This window comes from Ceratotherium simum, chromosome 17 (genome assembly GCF_057802395.1).
Source record: "Ceratotherium simum simum isolate JZ-2026a chromosome 17, ASM5780239v1, whole genome shotgun sequence".
NCBI classification, from domain to species: Eukaryota; Metazoa; Chordata; class Mammalia; order Perissodactyla; family Rhinocerotidae; genus Ceratotherium; species Ceratotherium simum.
In genome coordinates this window covers 11,197,487-11,218,768 of record NC_141916.1, presented here as the reverse complement: position 1 = coordinate 11,218,768, position 21,282 = coordinate 11,197,487, and the positions used below count along the sequence as shown (strand labels likewise).

The following is a 21,282-nucleotide window of genomic DNA, read 5'->3' as shown; positions in this document are numbered from 1 at the left end:
GAAACACTGAGTTGGTGTAGATCCTAATTCATTAACAGAAGGGCAAAGGGAGGAGTTCTCACATATTTACCTCCTGTTATTATCAGAGGATCATTAAAACAATAGGATTCTTAAGGTAAATCTTCAGTAGGTTTCCAAGGGGCTTTTTGGGGCCCTGCCCCTGCTCTCTTGCAAGGTAGTTCAGTTGCAGTGGGAGGAGGAGGGGTGCAGGCAGAGCTGAGGACTGAGGATGGAAGGGGAGCTGCTGCTGGCAGCTCTGTGGCACTGGGCAGGACACGTCACCTCTCCACGCTTCCATTTCCTCATCTATGGAGACATCCCTCCTCTGTTATGGTTTACAAAGTACTTTCACATAGATTATCTGTCTCATTTGATCTCTTACTTCTTTGAAGCTGACATAGCAGATGTGCCCGTTTTGTTGATGACGAAACAGGGTCTAGAAAGGCTAACTGACTCACCTAAAGTCTCACAGCTTGTTAAGCAGAGGAGGTAGGACTAGAAGTTGTCTTTAGACTTCAAGACTGGAACTCTTGACACTTTCCCATAGTTCCTTTCCTATCTATAGGATGGAGGAGATACTAGAAGCTAGTCACTGTCTTTTCTTGCTCAGAATTCTGACTGCATCACCTCCTCTGGAAAGTCCTCCCAGATACCCACTGTCACATGAGGACTTTATAGTCTCCTGCATACTCTCTCAGAGTGCTTAACATCATGTCTTGCAACTGTTAGTTTGCTTATTGACCTGCCAACCAGAGGATGGATTGAGACTAGGGACTGTGTTATTCATATTGGGTCTCTGTGCCCAGCACAGTGCCTGACACAGAGCAGGCAGCCTTTATATGTTTGCTGTAGGAGTCTTGACTCTATGTCTTAACCAGTGTTCTTTTGTCTGGGGGTTCAGTGACCCACAGCCAGAAACACATTTTATATTGTGAGATAACAAAAGTTTCATGGGACAATACTTATCCTTGCTCTGTGCACACACTCTGATATTTCTATTGTATTTATTGTATTCTATTTCATATTTTTAAGTGCTGGCCATGACCCTTTAAATTGATTTCACAACCCACCACTGGGTTGTGACCTATAGTTGGAACAACACTGCTTTTATCTCTTGTGGATGCCTTCTGTATGTGGGGCTCTAGCTGTCCCTGGAAGATGCAGAGGAGATGGCCCTCAAGTACCTCGTGCTCTGAGGTCCAAGAAAGGTTTATGTATAAGAAAACAGAGAGAAACTCTTCCAAGACCAGAGGCACAAGGGCACGAAGAGAGCCCAGGGCAGAGAGGTTGGGTGACGGAGGGTCTCCGAGAGGCCTGGTGAGGACCTCTGTGCCTCCAGAGACTACAAAGGCAGTGGTAGCTTTACTGGAACTGGAACCCCCGAAACAGATAGGCAGGGCCCAGACTGCATGCCAAGGGCTTCTCACAGCTCTGTCCCTAGATTACACGTCTCCACCCAGAAAGCTCTCTGGGGTCATGGTGGGCCTCTTTTCTGCAGTTAAGGGGGTAGGGGAGGCAAGTGGACATTCTAACTTCTGCATAAAACAGCCTCGTAAATAACCTCCTGCCTCCAGGCCCTGGGCCAGTTGCTGGCTGTGTGACTTTGGGTAGGCCCATTAATTAGGTTCAAGGGTGACAGCTGAAGCCAGGGCTCTCTAGGCCCAACAACTCTCCCAAGAGAAAGCTGAGGCACTCGTTCAGGTCAGCTACCTGCTCCATCCCTTTACTTCACCCGGAAGGTGGAAAGTCAGTGAGAGGCAAGTGCAAGCAGTGGGGGAGTGAGAGTGGGGCTCAAAGGAGTGGCTGTCGTCTGTCTCCCATGACTACTAGAATTGGACAGCGTATGCCTGAGCCGAGGTTTGGGGAAGGGAAACAGAGCTGGAGGAGCTTCCTCCGTGGGAGGTGCACACTTGCTCCAGAACCCTGCCCCTTTCCCCACAGAAAATAAACACAGGGTTGGGCCAAGGAGAACTTTCATGACCCTCTGATGTCACCGAACTGTTCCATTTAAAAACATTTTTTATTTTTATGACAAACAGAACACATCCATTATCTTGGTTTCTCTGATTGTTCCTGCAACATCTCAGTTCCGTTCTGTATGGTCACTGGGAAGGTGGGGTCTCGGCACCAGGGTTCTGGAGCCCTGTGTTGTCCTGTCACATGGCTCGTGTGTCCTGTCCTGGCTGCTCAGGGCAAAGTCCTGGGGGTGAGGCGCGGTGGGTTGAAGGAGGCAGTGACAGTGACTGAACAGCTGTGGGGGTGCCAGATGCTGGGGGCTGGACAGGGAGGAGGAGCGGGAGGTAGTGGAATAGCGGCTCTAGGACGCCTGGGAAACCTCGCTGGGCTTCAGATGTGGGATGCCGCGTTCTGCAAGGTGCAGGCGTGCTCGTTATCCCAGCCCTGCCACTTAGTTACTTAACCTCTTGATTTAGTTTTCTTATTAAAATGGGGATAACAGGAGTACCTACTTTATAGGGTATCGTGAGGATTAAATGAGATAGGTGAAGTGTGTAGTGCCTGACACACTGGAAGTGCATAATAAATATTACTGTCATCACCATCAGCCTTTCCTCCAAATCTGTTCCTTCTGCATCCATCATCTGCCCATTTCCGCAAGCCAGAAACCTGAGGTCACCCAAGACTCACCCTGCCCACTCATACCCACCCCCACTGCACCCTGAAGACCTGTAGCTCTTCCCCTCACAAGTCTTTCTCCGGCCTTTTCATGCTTTCCAGTCCCACTGCTGCTATCTCAGGGGAGGCTGGCAACAGGCTCCTTCCCAAAACCTCTTTCCTTCTCTAGGTCCCAAACCAAATCCATCCCCAGCTCTCCTCGAAGATGCAAATCTCATCCTGTCGATATGGAATGATTCAGCAGTTCCCCAAGACCTTCAGGAGGAGCTCAGATGCCCGGCTCCGGTTCCTGTGGGCTGACTGGCCCCATCTCCTACCCCTTCCCCACACTCACCCACGCTTCTGTCCAGAGGAACTAAGCACCTGTGATTTCTTTCTTTCTTTTTTTTGTGAGGAAGATCAGCCCTGAGCTAACATCCGTGCCAGTCCTCTTTTTGCTGAGGAAGACCGGCTCTGAGCTAACATCTATTGCCAATCCTCCTTTTTCCTCCCCAAAGCCCCAGTAGGTAGTTGTGTGTCATAGTTGCACATCCTTCTAGTTGCTGTATGTGGGACGTGGCCTCAGCATGGCTGGAGAAGTGGTGCATCGGTGCGCGCCCGGGGTCCGAACCCAGGCCACCGGTATCGAAGTGCAAGCACTTAACCGCTAAGCCACAGGGCCAGCCCAGCACCTGTGATTTCTTGACACCTGTGCCTCCATACCTTTGCACAGGCAGTTCTCTCTGCCTGGATGCCCTTTCCCTTTCTCCCTGTGGTGACTCTTCATCCTTTAAAAAACAATTCAAGTGCCACCTCGTCCTCAAATCCTCCCAGGTCCCAGTCTGACTTGGATGCATCTCTGTGCTCCTGTGTTTTCATTCTGGTTAACTTGACTGTCTCCCCTCCAGTTTAAGCTCCTTGAGGGCGGGCACTTCATTTTTTCTTCACACCCCCACTGCCCCTCACGGAGCCTGGCACACAGTAGGCTCTGCTGGAAGCCAGTCCCAGTGGGCACCTTCTTCCCTGGGCGCTGCTTATCTCCTGGGCCACTGATCAGGGAGGCTGGGAGGCAGGATGCCAGCCTCCTAGGCACTTTCTCCACCAGCCAGGACCGGGGAGTCCCAGACCCGGAGCTGAGCCTGGAGCCTGACCGGCCCCCACAGGCAGTGGAGCCTCGGACTCGGGAGTCATGTCGTATCTAACCTGGGCTTTCCAAAAAAGACAAAAGCCGACTGAGGCTTGGTGGAACCGACAGACACACCTCGCCCAGGCCTTCAGAAAGGGCGCATGGGTGGACATACCCGCCGCAGGCCAGACCCTCAACCCCCCACTCCCCATGGTCGTGTGCGAGACTGTAAGATAAGGGCAAATGGAACTACTTGGGGCGGGAGCCGACAGGCCTGGCCGGGATTCCCGCCTCCCTCGATCGTGGTTCCTCGGGAGCTCAGCCTCTCCCTCCCCCCACCGAGTCCTGGGCGGCCACGTGACCTGCGCCCCCAGCAGCCACTAATTCCTGGCTCCGGCGGCCCTTCTCCTAAATAGGGAAGCGACAGGAGCAGATCGAGTTACTCGGCCTGTATTTACAGGTTCCCTGGACGAAGCCAAACCTCCTCCTTCCCTCGCTCCTCGCGCTGGCCTGGTGGGGAAAGGAAAGAAGGGGCCCCTCCTGCGCCCCACCCCCACCCTCCAGTCGTCCCAGCCCTGGGTGCGGCCTCTCCCTCCGGCCCTCCCTCCTTCCCTCTGCCGCTCCGCCAGCCCCTCTGGGGGCACTGCTTAGGTCGCCGCATTCCAAACCCTGGGCGGCCCTTTGAGGTCACGTGGTGAGGTGGGGGTGGGGCGGCAGGACGCCCCTGACCCTGGCTGGCGACCTAGAGGCTTTCCAGGCATGCAGATTCTGTTCCCTTTTCCCGAGACCTCGCGGAGGCCAGATTCGTTTTGGCCTCCAGGGCTCCGGGAGTGATGCACGGCGGGTCTTACCCTCCAACGCCTATTGTGTGTCTGGCCCCTGCCGAGCACTCAGGCTTCTTAACTCCGGGCCTCCCTGCACCCACGTAGGGGCCGCATACCTTTCCCATTGGAAGACACTGGCCGGGAGTCACCAAGGCATGCCAGCTTGAAGGGCTCGAATCTCAGCTCTTGGCCTGCAAAATGAACAAGGAGGTGAGAAGACTGGGGAGAGCCAGTCGCTCAGTGTAGAGATCTGTCCTGGTTAGGCAGACCGAAGTCAAGAGCTAATGGTGTCCCCTCTACGTAGCCTGGGTCCCACACCTCTGAGAGCTGTACTTTGGAAACTAAGAGGGGATTGATTTCCTTCCGGGCTGGGCAGACAGACAGTCCCTAAGCTGGTGACTCCATTCTAGTGGAAACTCAGAGAGTTAGAAAGCCGACCCCAGTCACAGGAAGGGGCCTTGGCTCCTTTATGGGGTTGAGGCAGGAGTGAATAGATTGGAAGTTGAGGCACTGGCTGCAGCCAACTTGCCTGAGAAGTATGACCTTGTAGGACAGAGAGAGAGTGGACTGTAGAATGGAGATGGCAGAAGGGAGGCATATTTTGGATGGAAGGGGAGGTCTGCATTTTTGGGGAATCATTAATTCACTCATTCCAGTATTTACTGAGCCCTTATTAAATATGAGTGGTGTGTTCAACCATTTGCATGATCGTTGACGGTCTTACCATGCACCAGGCCCTTCCTGGGGCTAGAGTGAATAGGACAGGGGTCCTGCCCTCATAGAGCTGACAGTGTAGTGAGAGAGGCAGACTAGCGAGGGACACTCACGGTTCCGTGTGCTGAAAGTGACAGTGGGGAAGCACAGCTGTATGAAAGCAGGGAGAGGCACATTCGGCCCAGATTAGGTTGGGGAGGAGGATGGCTGTGGAGGAAGTGTTATCTAAACTGAGCCCTGAAGTATAAACTCTCATTAGTCAGTTGGGGTGAGAGTGGAGTAGGAAGCAATAGCCTTCCAGGTGAGGGCACAGTGCATGCAAAGTCCCAGGGGCTTGTTCTGGAAACTGACAATTCAGTAGGGCTGGTGTATAGCCCTACTGAGAGATTGCATCTGGGAGAGGAAGAGGGTTGAGCTGATGAATAATGCCCCCGGGGCGGGGATGAGGGTGGGGAGACCCCTGCTCCTTTGAGTCCACACAGGGTCCTGCAGGCATGTGTGGTGGAGGATGTGACACTTCCTTTTATAGTTGCTTTATAAAATTAATATTTATTTTTGTCAAGATAATACATACACATAGCTTAAAAATCAAATACTTCTAAAGGGCTTGTAACAAAAACAGAAATCCCCCTGGCCTTTTTCCCAATCTTCATTCTACTCCCCAGAGGCAACCACTTTCAACTCTTTTAGCTGTTTCTGCTGGTATTTCCTTTCTTATTTCTAAAGAATATAGGTGCTGCCGTTCTGGATTCACCTATTTAATTTGTTGACTTGTTGTTTCGGTAGAGAAGATGTTGGTTCTCTTACTTGCCTCTTCACCTGCCCCCAGCCCCGTTATGTTTTTATCATAATTTATGGTTAAATCTATGTTCAGTGATTATGACTTTGAAAATATTGTTTACTTTTGAGGCAAGTATTCTGGTTACATTTCCTTTTCTAATATAACTTTGTTGTATGCTCTGTCTGCATTTCCTTTCTTATACAACTTTTTTGTTTTTCCTGGAGTTAATTGCCTCATTTTTTATTTGCTTGGTTTTCTTTGAATCTCTGGTTCCGTTTTCCCACACCCTTCAACAGTTCTGTAAACGCCTTCTCAGTACAATTTTGCATATGGCCAAACCTGTCTTATAATCTTATCGGTTCTGTTTTGTTTTTCCTTGGAGACATTTGTCCTGAGGCGCTCCATCCTTCCGCTTCCCTCTGGATGTGTTGCTCTCCAGGCCTGTAGCACACATGTCACCCTTGGACTTCCCATTGCCAGTTGTTAAGAATTCTTTTGCCTTTTCCTCTTTCTGGGACCCAGTGTCTTCCTCTTTCTCGGTTTACTTGTTTGCATGAAGCACATCCTCCAGTAGCTTCCTGAGAAAGAGTGCCTGAGTGGTAACATTTCAGAAACTTTTTTGTGCCTGAAATGGCTTTATTCCACCCCTCACTCTTCATTAATAGTTTTGGCTGGGTATAGAATTTTAGGTTGAAAATCATTTTCCTTCAGAATTTTGAAGACATTGCTCCTCTGTCTCCCAGCTTCTAATTTTGCAGTTGACACGTTTCGCGCTATTTTGATTCCTGACACTTTGAATTCACCTCCCCCTGCCCCCACCACCCCCACTTTTAGGATTTTCTTTTATCCCTGATATACTGAAATGTCATAACATACTAGCAGAGGTCATTTTTCTAGGCACTTGATAGATCTTTTTAATCTAATAGTGATTTACAAAGTGTGGCCCCGGGACCAGCACCATCAGCATTACCTGTGGGAAAATTTTAGAAATGCAAATTCTGAGCTCCATCCCACATCCACTGATTCAGAAACCCTGGAGATAGTTCCCAGGAATCTGTTTTAACAAGCCCTCCAGGTATGCTGATGCATGCTAAAGTTTAAGAACCTCTGTTCTAACCATTTTTGTCCTTTAGTTCTGAGAATTTATTATCTTTGAAATTTCTGCAACTCTTATTATTTGGAATACTGGACCTCTTGGATTGATCTTCTAATATTCTTATTATTTCTCTCTTACTGACCATCTCTTCTATTTTTCTGGGAGATATCCTCAATGTTAAACCCCAATCTATTTTTCTTTTTTAAAACAAATTTTTCAAGAGGGTTTTCATGTTCCCTGTTTTTTCTTTTCTTCTCTTTTCACAGTGATTTCATGTTTTTGCTCTCTGGATGCGTGCAGTATCTTATCTTTCTGAGAATATTGATTTGAAATGTTCTTCTCCCTGTATTGTCTCTGTTTCCTCTGTTGTTTTGATGTGGATCGTGTCGGAGGCTTTCCTCTGATGTCTGGTGTTCCTTGGCTGTCTGCTCGTTTTTGGGAAGGAGGCACTAGAGAGCCAGTTGGAAGCTCTGGGTGTGGCTCATCTAGGGCAGTTCGGTGGCTGGATGGCCTCTTTCATTGGGGAGCCCCGGTTGTCAGTATCAGTGGCACAGTTTGGTTTTTCCAGAATAGGATCCTCTAGTCTAGTCTCCTGCTCGAAGGTTATAAGCCTGCCTGCGTGGAGTCCTAGACCTGGTGTAGTGGGGGAGGTGGGGAGAGGTGTGTGGCAAGCAGGCTGAGTAACACAATTCAGAATGCCGACTTCCACTCAGTTTTTGATCCCACTCCTTCTTCTCCACCCCTGTCTTCTGCAAAGTCCAGAATCTCTGTGTTTCAATATCTCCAGAATCAATCTTCCTGTTGCCTGCATGAGTGGGGAAGGGGAGACGATCAGTCACTCGATTTTGCTGGGTACGGCTGAGTTTCCTGATCATCTAATTGCTCTTTAACTAGATCTTCAAACAGGCTCCCAGTTGTCAGACCCCTGCCTTCTAGTTTGTTTGCTACTTCCAATTCCGGAGCTTTTCTGGGGTTTGGAGGGAAGAATCAGCTTGCTGCTTGTGCCTCTGGATGCTTTTGGCCTGCCCTTCCTAGGGTCTGCAGGGTCATTTCCACTCTCCCATCCACTTTCTGTTTTCTTTTTTTTTAAATGTAAGTTTTTTTTCAATTATTTTATTGAGGTCATAATGGTTTATAACATTGTATAATTTCAGGTGTACGTTATTATTTATCAGTTTCTGTATAGACTGCATTTTGCTCAACACCAATAGTCTAATTTTTATCCGTCACCATGCTTATGTGCCCCTTTACCTCTTTTGCCCATTGCCTGACCCCCTTCTCCTGTGGTAACCACTAATCTGTTCTCTTTATCCATGTGTTTGTTTATCTTCTACATATGAGTGAAATAATGCAGTGTTTGTCTTTCTCTGTCTGGCTTATTTTACTTAACGTAATACCATCAAGGTCTGTCCATGTTGTTGCAAATGGGACGATTTTGTCTTTTTTTTTTTATAGCTGCATAGTATTCCATTGTGTGTGTGTATATATATCAATCACATCATCTTTATCCATTCATCCCCTGATGGGCACTCAGGTTGCTTCCACATGTTGGCTATTGTGAATAATGCTGCAATGAACATACGTGGGCATAAATCTCTTCAGATTGTTGATTTCAAGTTCTTTGGATAAATTCCCAATACTGGGATAGCTGGATCATGTGGTATTTCTATTTTTAATTTTTTGAGAAATCTCTGTACTGTTTTCCATAGTGGCTATATCGGTTTGCATTCCCACCAGCAGTGATGAGGGTTCCCTTTTCTCCACATCCTCTCCAACATTTGTTGTTTTTTGTCTTAGTAATTATAGCCATTCTGACAGGTGTAAGGTGATATCTCGTTGTAGTTTTGATTTGCATTTCCCTATTAATTAGTGATGTTGAACATCTTTTCATGTGCCTGTTGGCCATCTGTATATCTTCTTTGGGAAAACATCTGTTCATATCCTCTGCCCATTTTTTGATCGAGTTCTTGGGTTTTTTGTTGTTAAGTTGTATGAGTTCTTTACATATTTTGGAAATTAACCCCTTGATGGATATATGATTTGCAAATATTTTCTCCCAGTTGGTGACTTGTCTTTTCATTTTGTTCATGGTTTCCTTTGCCTTGCAAAGCTTTTTGGTTTGATGGAGTCCCATTTGTTTATTTTTTCTTTTGTTTCCCTTGCCTGAGTAGACGTGGTATGCGAAAAGATGATGCTAAGACAGATGTCAAAGAGTGTACTACCTATATTTCCTTCTAGGAGTTTTATGGTTTCAGGTCTTGCATTCAAGTTTTTAATGCACTTTGAGTTAATTTTTGTGGATGATGTAAGGTAATGGTCTACTTTCATTCTTTTGCACGTGGCTGTCCAGTTTTCCCAGCATCATTTACTGAAGAGACTTTCCTTTCTCCATTGTATGTTCTTGGCTCCTTTGTCGGCGATTAGCTGTCCGTAGATGTGTGGTTTTATTTCTGGGCTTTCGATTCTATTCCGTTGATCTATGTGTCTGTTTTTGTATCAGTACCATGCAGTTTTGATTACTATAGCTTTACAGTATATTTTGAAGTCAGGGATTGTGATGCCTCCAGCTTTGTTCTTTCAGGATTGCTTTGGTCACTTTCTATTTTCATAGAGTATGGTCCGGGATTCTAAGGGTCTCCTAGTTTAGTTGAAGATGGAGTTTGGGTTTCTGTTTCTTATTCCCCTTGTTATTTGACAGGTGATTTTTGAGAGAAACAGGGGACAGAAGGGCTTTACTCCACCGCTTTGTGCCCAGAAGTCTGAGATTTCTTCTTGAGGTGGACAGAAGTGAAGTCTGTGCCAGACACTCTTGCGCCTGCTGACAAGGGGGAGTGGGTTATCAGTAGGAGGAGGGTGAGCAGGGGGAGGAAAGGAGCTTCATTTGCTTAGAAGAGCTGCTGAGGGGCTTTGATTGGGAGCCCCCAGAGAGGACAAGGACGACTGGGCCTCAGTGAGGCCGAGCTGAGGTGAGACAGTGAGAATTAGTGGTGAGCACAGCAGGAAACAGGGATGGAGGTAGTAAGCAGTGGGGAGTAACACCCAGCTCGGAGAGAGAGTGTGAGAGGGGTGGGGGGCGTTCCAGAACTAGAGCGGGGGCAGGAAGTGGCTGGCTTTGGGGCGGACCATTCTCCATGAGGCAGGAGAGGATAAGACAATATTGACAACCACTAATCAGATGTTGATTATGTTCTAGGGACTGGACCAAGTTCTTCAAAGTAGACTTAGTGAGAGTGGGGAGCCGAAAGGAGGAAGGAAAGGAGTTTGAGGTCAGAGAAAGAAAATCTGAGTCTCAGATTTGGGGGTGGGGCAGATCAGAGTGCTGATGGAGTCTTGGGTCCAGAGGTGGGAGAGCTACTCAAGTGCAGAACCACGAAGCAGCACTTCCCTGAGGAGGATGAGTGATGAGGGGGAAGAACATGACTGTGTAATTGTTCAAGTCTTCTGAAGGAAAGGAAGTGCATAGGCGAGGCCAGTCATCTAGAAGGATGGCCTCTTAGACACCAAGGAAGGATGGAGTTTTAGAAAGGGAGGGTGGTCACTTCACTTCACTTCAATATGAGCATCCATGTTGCCCACTTTCCCAGGTTACATGGCCTGGGGGTTGAGGCCATGTAAAGGCACCTGAAATATACAGCCTCTGGCTGTACACCCTAACAACTCAGCTCTCCAAAACCCACAGACTTCTCCTGGGGTCTTAGGGCTGTTTCACGTCTGCTTGTGTGTGGCCATTCTGTTCTATCTCATGGATGTGTGCTGACGTCATTCCCCCTGGCTGTGCACACTGCTCCTGCCACTCCTCAGACAGCAGCCCCAGAGCTGCATCAGCCAGAATTATGTGGTTACAGGCCACAGAAACCAACTCTAGCTAACTTAAGCAGAAAAACAATTTATTGGAAGGTTATCGGGCAGCTCATGAATTCAACAGCCACTCCATACATTTTTGCTGTGCTGGTAAGCCTTGATATTGTTTCCAAATTTACCTGGCCTGTACCCAGGGAAGGAGAGCCCTCTCAGCCACAGGAGGTGAATGTGGAGTCTAAGCAACCAATCAGGGTGCTTCCTGCCTCCTTGCCAATGATTGGTTTAGGCATAGGCACGTGATGTGACCTTGGCCAATGAGACATAAGGAGGAGCTCCCTAGGCCAGGGGTCTCCACAGAATCACAGAGAAGCTGACTGGAGCCTTGACCTTATTGGAGGTGGAATTAATCCTCTCTGCCTCTGAAAAATGATGTACTTGCTCATTGTTTAAGCTTTTAGTTGGTTTTCTGTTGCTTTCGACCAAAAGGTCCTGACACATAAATACCAGGTATCTTTTCCTGGTGGTTGGTGGGGTGAAGGAGGGGAAAATAAGCTGATGGCTAAAGGGGAGGATTAATAAGTTTTCAAAGAAGGCATTTTGGAGACACAAGAATTACCTAATAGATAAGAATTGACTGAAAATGTTAGCAAGAAGGGGAATAACTCAGGGAGAAGGGGACCACCACTCGTTAAGCAGACACTTCCTGTATACGTGCACTGTGAAAGGGGCTGGGATACAGTGATGAGGAGAAGACAGGATCCCTGCTCGCGTGGAACCTTCAGTCTGGGTCGGGTGGAGAGACACTGAGCATGTAAATAACAAAAACAGGATAAGATGATGGATGGTGATTTTAGGGGCGTGGTTAATTTTGATGCAGGTGGTCAAGAAAGTCTCCTTTGAAGAGGAGACCTAAAGAGTGGGGACGAGCCAGCCATGTGAAGAACCATGTGGAGATTCCAGAAGATGTCTCAGGGCAGCAGTTGGCTCTGTTCTGGCTGGGCGTCCAATGCCCATTCCAGAAACGGAAAGAGATGGCAGCAAAGCTTGCCTTGGAGGCTCATGTGGGCCAAGACTGACAGAGTAGCTGGAGACGTATTTTCCCAGGCCTGGCATGGACATCACCTCCCCCGTGGCAGGACAGGCTGGGACTTAGGTGACACTGACTTTCTAGAGGCTGGAAAAGTTTGAATGGAGTATTTGGAGGGAGAGCCTGTAGGTTGAAGGGAAGACACTTGGGGCCAGCAGATGACCCTCTGGTCTCTCGGTGCCCAGCTGCCTCCTGTCTCCTCTTGCCCATCCTGTCTGCAGTTCCGACCTGCTCCCCTGTTTTAACAAGTCTTATTCAGTTTGGGCTGCGATAACAGACTAGCATAGACCAGGTGGCTTACAAACAACAGAAATTTATTTTTCACAGTTATGGAAGCTGGGAAGTCCAAGATCAAGGTGCTGGCAGATTCGAAGTATCTGGTGAGGTCGTTTTCCTGGTTCATAGATGGCTGTCTTCCAGCTGTATCTTCACATGGCAGAAGGGGCAAGAGAGCTCTCTGGCATCTCTTTCATAAGGGCACTAATCCCATACATGAGGACTTCACCCTCACGACCTAATCACCTTCCAAAGGTCCCACCTTGTAATACCATCACATTGAGGTTTAGAATTCAGCGTATGAATTTCAGGGGAACACAAACATTCAGTCCATAACAAACAGCTCAACCAATCAATAAGCACTTCCAAAATGTTTACTTTTCGTGTAGCTTCTGCTGGGTGTTTGTCCGGGTAGTTACCACAATAGGAAGATGAGACCTGGCCTCAAGATGGCTTGCTGGTCAAGGATTCAGGAATACTGCATGTGGGGGCCGGCTCAGTAGCGTAGTGGTTAACTTTGCACACCCTCTGCTTTGGCCCCGGGTCCGCGGGTTCGGATCCTGGATGTGGACCTATACACCGCTCATCAAGCTGTGCTGTGGTGGCATCCCATGTATAAAATAGAGGAAGATTGGCACAGATGTTAGCTCAGGGACAATCTTCCTCACTGAAAAGAAAAAAAAGAATACTGCATCTGAAACAGAAAATAATTTACCAGCAGAAAGTCAAGGACACCCAATAGGATTATATCCCACAGGTGGCCATTACAAGCCCCTCACCGTCTACTGCATTGGTCACAACCTCCCATCCTGGCACCAACAGTCCTCCTTTTCCTTGCCCACTCCTCTCTTCTTCCCCCAGGGTTAAGGGTGGTTCTTTTTCTTACTGAGACCCCTAGATCCCTTTGGGGCTGATTCATCAAGTTGGAGCCTGACACATGATTTCTGCTCATCCTGTGCCACCTTCCTTCAGTCACCTGGGGATGTGAAGAAGGAGGAGGGAGGGAGCAGTCAGTTGGCCTGAGACTCCTTTGCCCCAAGGTGACGGTGCCACAGTGGGGCTCTTCAGGGGCCTGCCCAGCAAGAGGTCCTAGTTTTGGGGATCTGTAGATGAACAAACAAGAAAAACGCTGACTGCTTACCTTGTTGGTCTGTTGAAGAGGCAGACCACTGGCATTTTTCTTCTATTATCTCATTAAATTCACACAACAATCCTACAAGGTGGGGACTTTAATTATCCCATTTTACAGCGGAGGAAACCACGGCACAGAGATAAAGTCACGTATCATAGTCAAACAACTAGTAACTGGTCCAGCCGAGGTTTGAACCCAAGCAGCGAGACTGCAGCATCCCGGTTTGACACCACCATACACGCTGCCAAATTGGCTCATTCTAGGAATTTCCCTTCTTCTTGCCACAGCATTAAGAATTGAGCTCGAGGCCATTCTGAGTGAGGACCAGTTCCCCTCCGCCCTGTGTGAGGTGAGGGAGTTGGGATCCAAGAGAAAAGGAATTCCAGAAGAGACACTGCCATTTTGCTATTTTTCCTTAACGTTACCCAGGCAGGCGGCGCAAGTATTTGATTTGCCAAGTGTCTCTCTGTTCTGCTAATTAACACCAGAGTCAGCCCTTAGCCAGAGCCCTGCCTATAGCTGGAATCCATAACCCTGTGGCTCAGGGGCCAGTCCCCTGTGACAGCAGAAGAGGACAAAGCAAGTACTAAGCGGGGTGGAGTTTCCCCGTGATGAGGTTCCCTTGCCTCGTCTATAAAAAGCTCCCATACGACCTACCCCATTTATGGCTGAGGCCAGAGTGGCAGAGTGTGCTGAGAGAAGAATCAGGCTGAAACAGCTCCTCTTTGCCTCCCTGGATTCTCTTCCAAAATACTGTCAGCACTGCCAGTTGGAAAATATTTTTCTCCCTCTCTTTGTCTTCTTTCTTATTAAAAAAAAAAAAAAAAAAAAGCCATCTGGTGTCAGATTCACTCCTGGCACATTATAAAGGGTAGCACTAAAAATGTCCCTGAAAAACTAAAAGCAAAACCACAGCAGTGCGCACGGGATTTAATCTCGGCAGCCTAGAATTGCAGAGTTGCTGGGGGCCTCGGAGATCGAACCGTTCTTGGTACCGAGGAGGAAACTGAGGCCCGGAGGGGTTACAGCACTCTTTCAAAAGTGTTTATTGAGCTCCCACTGTGTTCAGGGCACCCTGCAGGCGCGGGAGATTAATCATGAACATAGAAGACACAAACCCCCGCCTTCCTGGAGTTTGCAGTGGGAGGTTCCTGCCTCCATCCTTGGGCCTGTCGCCACTCTTCCCAAGTGGCCTGGGGGCGGGGGCATGGGTTTGGCCGTCCCGGCCCCGCGCTGCGGCCCCGGGCGCGCGGTGTCACCTCCAGGCTGTGGCCGGCCTGGGGCCTGGGGCGGCGCCGCGTCCCGCGTGGGGCCCGCTGTTGACTTTGGGGCGAAGTTTGCGCGCCGCCCCAGCGCGGTCCCCGCCGGCCGTCGCCGTCACCGCCCGCCGCTTCCTCCGCCGCCGCTGTGGCTCCGCATTCCTCAGGGTTGAGCAACAACTTTCCCTCCGAGGGCGAGGGCGGCTGGGCCGGGGCCAGGCGGGCCGCTCGCTCTGGGCCCCTCGCGGGGCGCGGCCGGGTCGCCAGCGTGGGCCTCCTCGGGGGTGCGGCCGGGTCTCCGGTGCCTCCGGCGGCGCCCCCGCCGGTCCCTCCCCCGGGAGCCCAGGCTGGAGCGGGCGGGGCGCGGCGGGTACAGTCTGGCTGCCCCGGGATTGCCTAAGGCCGCGATGGGGACATGGGCCCGCCCCTGGCCTCGGCCATCAAGCGGGGCCAGGCTGCCCGCCCAGTCCGGCGCCCTGCACAGGGCGCGCGCGCAAAGTTTGCTTCGATGTTTTACTCCAATTCTGAGGATTCTTTGACGACGGCAAGAAGAGGGTTTGCAGTAACTACAGAAGAGAGGTCCTAACCCAGTTCTTGGTCTGAATCTAAATATTTACAGCAATCATATGAATACGAGCGCTTTCAGCCTTTAAATACACGCTCATGCCTGCTGAACTTAAGCACGTCTCTGGGACAGAGCTGGTTTCTTCCTAGTACTTTGTTTCTTGTACAAACAAGAAAGCCCAGGCACAGGCAGAAACTGAAAAGAATTCGCCCGACTCAGCGCCCTCTCTGGAACCACCTCAGGCCTCTGACCCTCTCAGGTCCAGCAGAGCCCTTCCTGGACCCTGGTGTGGCAGGGAGAGGAACCCACCCCACGTTTCAGTCCTGGGAGCTGAGTGCAGAGCCTGTAGGGTGGAGTGGGCTAGATAAGCAGAGTGAGCTCCAGACCCACTGACATATAAGCCCCAGGAAGACAGGAATTTGGTTATTTCCAGCACTGCTGTACCCCCGGCTCTGAAACAACGCTTGCCTCAGAGTAGATGCTGAGTCCATGTTTGTTGAGTGGATCAATGGGGATGGCAACGGTCTTCAGATCCTTAGAATTCAACACATATCCTCTCTTCTTGCTCCTTTACCTTCTGTTTAAACTTATGCTTTCTCTCTCTTACTGCCTCTTAAATCTTGAGCTTATGTTTTAAAGTCTTTTTTATTTTTGGTTTTGTTTTATTTTAATATATTTGGAATAATTTTAAACTTACAGAAAAGTTGCAGAGATAGCATAGAAAGTTCCCTTATACCCTTCACCCAGCTTCCCCCAAAGTTAACATCTTCCCTAACCAGGGTAATTTTGTCAAAATGAAGAAATTAACGTTGGTGCAGTACTATTAGCCAAACTACAGACTTGATTTGGATTTCACGTTTTTCCACTCGTGTCTTTTTTCTGTTCTAAGATCCAATCCAGGATATCACATTTGCATTAAGGGCTTGAAGCCTTTTAATATGTGATCCAGATCTCATTGGGGAGTCGCTCTCCTTAGCAATGAGGCAGGAGGCAGTCTCGGGCACTGGACTGAGCTCGCTGTCATGGGGGCCTAGGAAACACCTTGAGCTCTGGGGTTCCTGAGAGTGCTATTAAGGGATTCCTTCTGGGTCTGCCAGCTGGCTCTGGGAGCAGCTGTTACAAATCCAGACCTCATCGTGGCCTACACTGGGTCTCCCCTCCCTGCTCCCTTCCCCCCACCATGCACACACCTGAAAGAGGATGGACATGCTCCCGGGTGATCTGACCCAGGTCTTCATTTCCTTTGGGACCTGATTCTTCTCTGTGTCCCTCATCACCTGGCTCCCATTCCTTGATCTTCGTGAGGGGCAAACCCCCAGTCACCCCTCCCTGCTCCTTTTTTTCCGTCCTGGAATCATCTTCCAGCCTGAAACCCTCAGGGGAGCAACTTCTGTGTTGGGCTCTGTTACTTGGTCACAGCTCACTGTTGAGCTGGCCTTGGACTTGGAGATGAGTGAAGTGAGGAACAATCCATTTATTCAGTCCGCCAGGATTTATTGAGCATGGCTGGGTCACAAAGACGAACAAGTCTGATTCCTGCTCTCCAGGATCTCACTGTCTGGAGGAAGAGACAAGTAATGCTAACAAATAATTGTGTACATTGGGGGACGTGGCCTAGTGGAGATAACGTGTGTAAACAGTTGTGTGGCTGCACAGAGGGGCAGAGCCCAGCTGCCAGGACTGTGGAGGAGCAGAGGACAGCTTCTCGGATGAAGTCATGCTTGAGATGGATCTTGAAAGATGGATAGGAAGTAGTAGGTGCCCAGGAAGGGGGCAGGGAGAGGAGAGAAGAAGGGCAGTCCCAGCAGAATTGATAGCAGGTGTGAAAGTGCAGGGACGTCTGAGAGCAGGGCATTTTCGGGACTGCAGAATAGCCCAGTGTGGCTAGAGCATGAGGGTGTCTGGGAGAGGATGGGAGGGAGACGAGCTGGAAAGGTAGAGCAGTCAGCTCTTAGGTGCCATGGTGAGGAGTCTGAACTTTGTTCAGTGAGTGGAGAGGGCTACGAGCCAGTCTCCTTCTTAGAATGGTCACTCGGGAAGCTCTTGGGAGCCAGGACTGGCGGTTGGGGGCACCTGGTGGGCGGCTGCTGTGAGAACCTGGGCGAGAAGCAGTGGGGTGTGAACCAGGGTGGTGGGGTTGGGGCAGAGGGACAGACACCAGAGACACTTAGGAGGCAGGCTTGGTGACTGGGTGGTGAGGGAGGTTGGGAGGTGAGAGGAGTTAAGCGTGACTTTGGAGTTCTGGCTTGCAGGATGAAGACAGGAGAGGCTGCGGGGGGTGGGGGGGGAATGAGCTGGAGTTGTCCCCTCCACACACATATGAGCATCTTGAGTGGGGGATGGGATGGGGTGTTGCATAGCAGGCCGGCTGGGCCCCAGCTTCACTGCCCACGGGAGGACTGTCCTCGGGCAGGGAGGCAATTGTAGGGCAGGCCGACAGGGTTCTAGCTGCGGGGTATCTGACCTGGGAGACATTGGTGGGAGGGTGGAGAGTGGGGTCAGGGAGTGGGGAGGCGGGAATCTAGAGGAGATGGGGTGGGGGATGGAGAAGGAGGTGCAGTTTGGTTCAGGGAATGGAGGAGAAGGTCGCTCCAGATGTGGAGCCCAGAGCAGGATTCAGCACCCTCCTTCAATCTGAGAGCTGACTAGATGGGGACAACGAAGACCACGGGCCCTGAGAGAACACTCAGAGCTGAGGAGATGAGCAGGTGCATTAGCCACCTGTCTTTGGGCATTTCATTCCTGGGATTCTGGAAGCGGCTGGAGTTTCACTTGAAGGCTGCTCCATTTGGTTGTAGGAGGGGCAGAGGTACCTGAAAACACCTAGGTGGACAGTTGAGTAGCTAGGAAGTGGCCTGTGGTAGATTTCTAGTTGCTCCCCCTGCAGAAACCCTGATTCTTAGCTGAACACTGTCAAGAACTGTGAAGGTCTGAGATTTTGTCCTCTTTATAAGCTGACAAATTAGCCCGTGTCATAGCTGCTGGCAGCAGCTAAGACTCCTGGGCCAGAGACGAAGGGCAGTTCATTACTTACAGCAATAGCAGCAGAAGAGTATCAGCCTCAGTTCCCACAGGGCTTCACAAAGAGGGCCAGGAGGTGCCTGCACACACAGCGGGTTGCACTTCAGGAGAGGAACCCGAACTTGGAGAACCCAAATCTTTTATAAGATTCGCCCTTTGCTCTGGAGGAAGGCACTGTGTACCTTCCATGGATGTTCACTACATCCTGGAAATGATCGTCTGGAACAAAGGACAGTCAGTGCTTCACTTGCAAGATGTGTAGAAATGGAATAGAACCGTGGAGAACTGTCTGCCAGCAAACAAGTGGCCCTATATACAAACAACACATTTCCAGCCTCTCTTGCAGCTTGGTGTAACCGTCTAACTAAGTTGTGGTCTATTAAGTGTAAGCTTTTGTGTGGCAGCTTCTGGGAAATTGCAAAAAATGGCTGGCATGTGCCCTGGGCCCCTTCTTCCCATCTTCATTTTTCCTGATGGCCGGAATGTGGACATAATTTTGGAGCGTGAGCAGCCATATTGGGCCAGGAGTGGCACATAAAGAGTAAGGATGGCAGAGCCACAAGATGCAAGGGGCCTAGGTCTCTGATGGTGGTGGAACTGACAAACTAGGTCTGTTCTTATTATCTTTAGACTTCTTTACATGAGAGGAAAATAAACTCTCTTGTTCTAACGTTTTTTTTGGTACATGCAGCTGGATGTACCAACTGGATTCTAACTGGATTCTAACTCATACAGGGCTAGCCCAGAAGAGGACCAGTGGAGGGTTAAACCTGTCAGCAGGGAGAAGGGTCAGGGGCACTGCTCCCCCTTCCCACCGCCTCAGCCTCAGCAGTGACAGGGGGAGGGGACGGGGAGTCACTTCTGGCTTGTTCACCACCCACTGGTGATGCCCCATTCACAAGGGGGCCCTGGCTGGCCATGCGACCCCACAGCGTCCATTTGAAGGTGGCAAGCAACAAGCTGGCTCCATTCACAAACCCTGTCCTCCTTTGAAAACCAATCACCGTGTGGAGCGTGACTGCGTGGTGGCCAGCGCTGGCCCATCTGTCACGCCCTTTCAGAGAGCCAGGCGACGGCAGCCCGCCTGGGCCGAGCCAGCCCCTCTCCCTTTGTACCCCAGGGACACGCACTGTAAGGAGATCACAGTGGCTGCTGAATTATTCAGAGCTGCCCTGAGTGTCAGTTTTATTATAAGCATGCAGATTGCTCCAGGCTCCAAACTTCCAAACCTCCAGCAGCCCTCTCCCTCCAAGAGTTCTCATTGGCTGCCCATGCCTATGATTTCAGACTCCCCAGCCTTGATGGCCTAATTTGCCTTCCATTGGTTCCTACCTGCCGCCAGGCATGAAGGCCTCAGTGCCCTTTACCCACAGCTTCTTCAGGCCTCAGTCTTTGCTCAACACCTGTCCTCACCGCCACCCCACCACTCCTGCTTCTTCCCTGCCTCCTCCTGGCTTCACCGCCCGAGTTGGTGACTCAGACTCTCCCAAGTGCCTGCCTGTTGGGGACGTGTTAATAACAGGATCTTCCACTGTGTGGGCCTCTCCGTCTCATCTGGTCCTTTTGAGGCTTTAAGCGCTCTAGGTCTTCCTTCCCGTCCTCGTGTTCTAGCCTCAACTCATCCTCTCCCCTTCCCCACGAGTCCCAGCTTCCTGGTTCTCCCTGGAGCTGGTCTGGAGAAGCCCCCAGCTGGTGACGAGGCAGAGATGGTAATGCACATTTAAGAGTAATGAAATGCAGTGATATTTCAGGCCTGACAGACCTATTTCTGGCAGCCTTAGAATTAAAGTGTGAGCCTTTGTACTGCAGCTGCTACTAGGAGCCTTCAGAATTTTTCTAAAGATGTGAATAAAGCTTCCAGGGTTTCAGCTCAGATCACTGTGGCTATTTATCCTGCTGCTGCTTTCATTGTACCTTTTTATTTGAAATTTTAGAGCTTTTAGATGAAGGAAACGCAGCAGCAAGTGCAAAGCATACAAAATATCCCGGTTGGGGAGCATGTCCCGGTTTTTCTCTCCGATTGTCCGATTGTCCATGGCAGCTCTGGGCAGGGAGAGCTGCCTGCTCACAGGGCTTCCTAGCTCGGGGAGCGTTGCCCCCGTCTCCTCTTTGAGGGGCTCCTCCTGGATTATTGCCCCGCTGCAGCAGGGAGTGGGGCCTCCTGAGAAAGCTCTAGAAGGGGGTCTGCCGCGGAGATTCATGGGGCAGGGCGTGGGCTGGCCCTCCCTCGCCGCCTCACTGCCATGAGCCGAGTATATGTATATGCCGAGTATATGTATATGCCGTTCCTTGGTTGGGGAATATGGCAGAAAGGAGTAGATCCACTCTGGGCCAACAGTAAGAGCTTGCTCTCCAGTACTCCAGCTAGGAAAGCCATTCTGCCAATTCCTGTCTCTGCACCCAGCTCCATCCCACCACGGCCACCAGGAAGGTTGGAGCCATCCACTAGGAGAAGGCCACATAGGGCAGTGGTGCAAAGAATGGGATCTGCCGTCAGACAAACCTGGGGGTGAATCCTGGCTCTGCTGCTCTCCAACTGCAGTACCCAGGGCAAGCCGCTTACCCTTTCTGGACCTCAGTTTCCCCACCAGTAAAATGGGGCTAATGATGCATCCATCATTGAGGTCCTTGTGACGTATGTAAGGTACCTGGCACATGGGAAGTCACAATATCTGTTATTAATACCGAAGTTGTCCCAGGAGTCAGGATAGCCAGGCTTTCTTCCCGGCACTGCCATCATGTCAAGCCCCTTCCCCACCCGGGGGCAGTGGGAAGAGAAGGGGCTTTGGAGTCAGATAGAACCGCATTCCAACCCCTTCATTTTTGGGCTTTTTGAGCTTGGGCAGTTTGCTTAACCTCCCTGAGTCCCGATTTCCTTATCTGTCAAAACAGTGATAATGAGTTCTCACCTCAAAGGGTTGTGGGCAGGATTAAATGAGATAATTTTTACAAAGACCCTGCACAGTGCCTGGCATATATATAGTAGG

At 50.2% G+C, this 21,282-nt stretch overlaps 1 long non-coding RNA gene across 1 annotated transcript in view; it reads left to right on the top strand.

The window, feature by feature from the left end:
- Positions 1-4,515: 4,515 nt before the first annotated feature.
- LOC147914690 (uncharacterized) overlaps positions 4,516-21,282 on the top strand; it is a 40,188-nt gene continuing 23,421 nt past the window's right edge. Inside the window, exon 1 of the long non-coding RNA XR_015554921.1 lies at positions 4,516-4,773. This is a non-coding gene — a long non-coding RNA (uncharacterized LOC147914690). The remainder of the gene's footprint in view (positions 4,774-21,282) is intronic.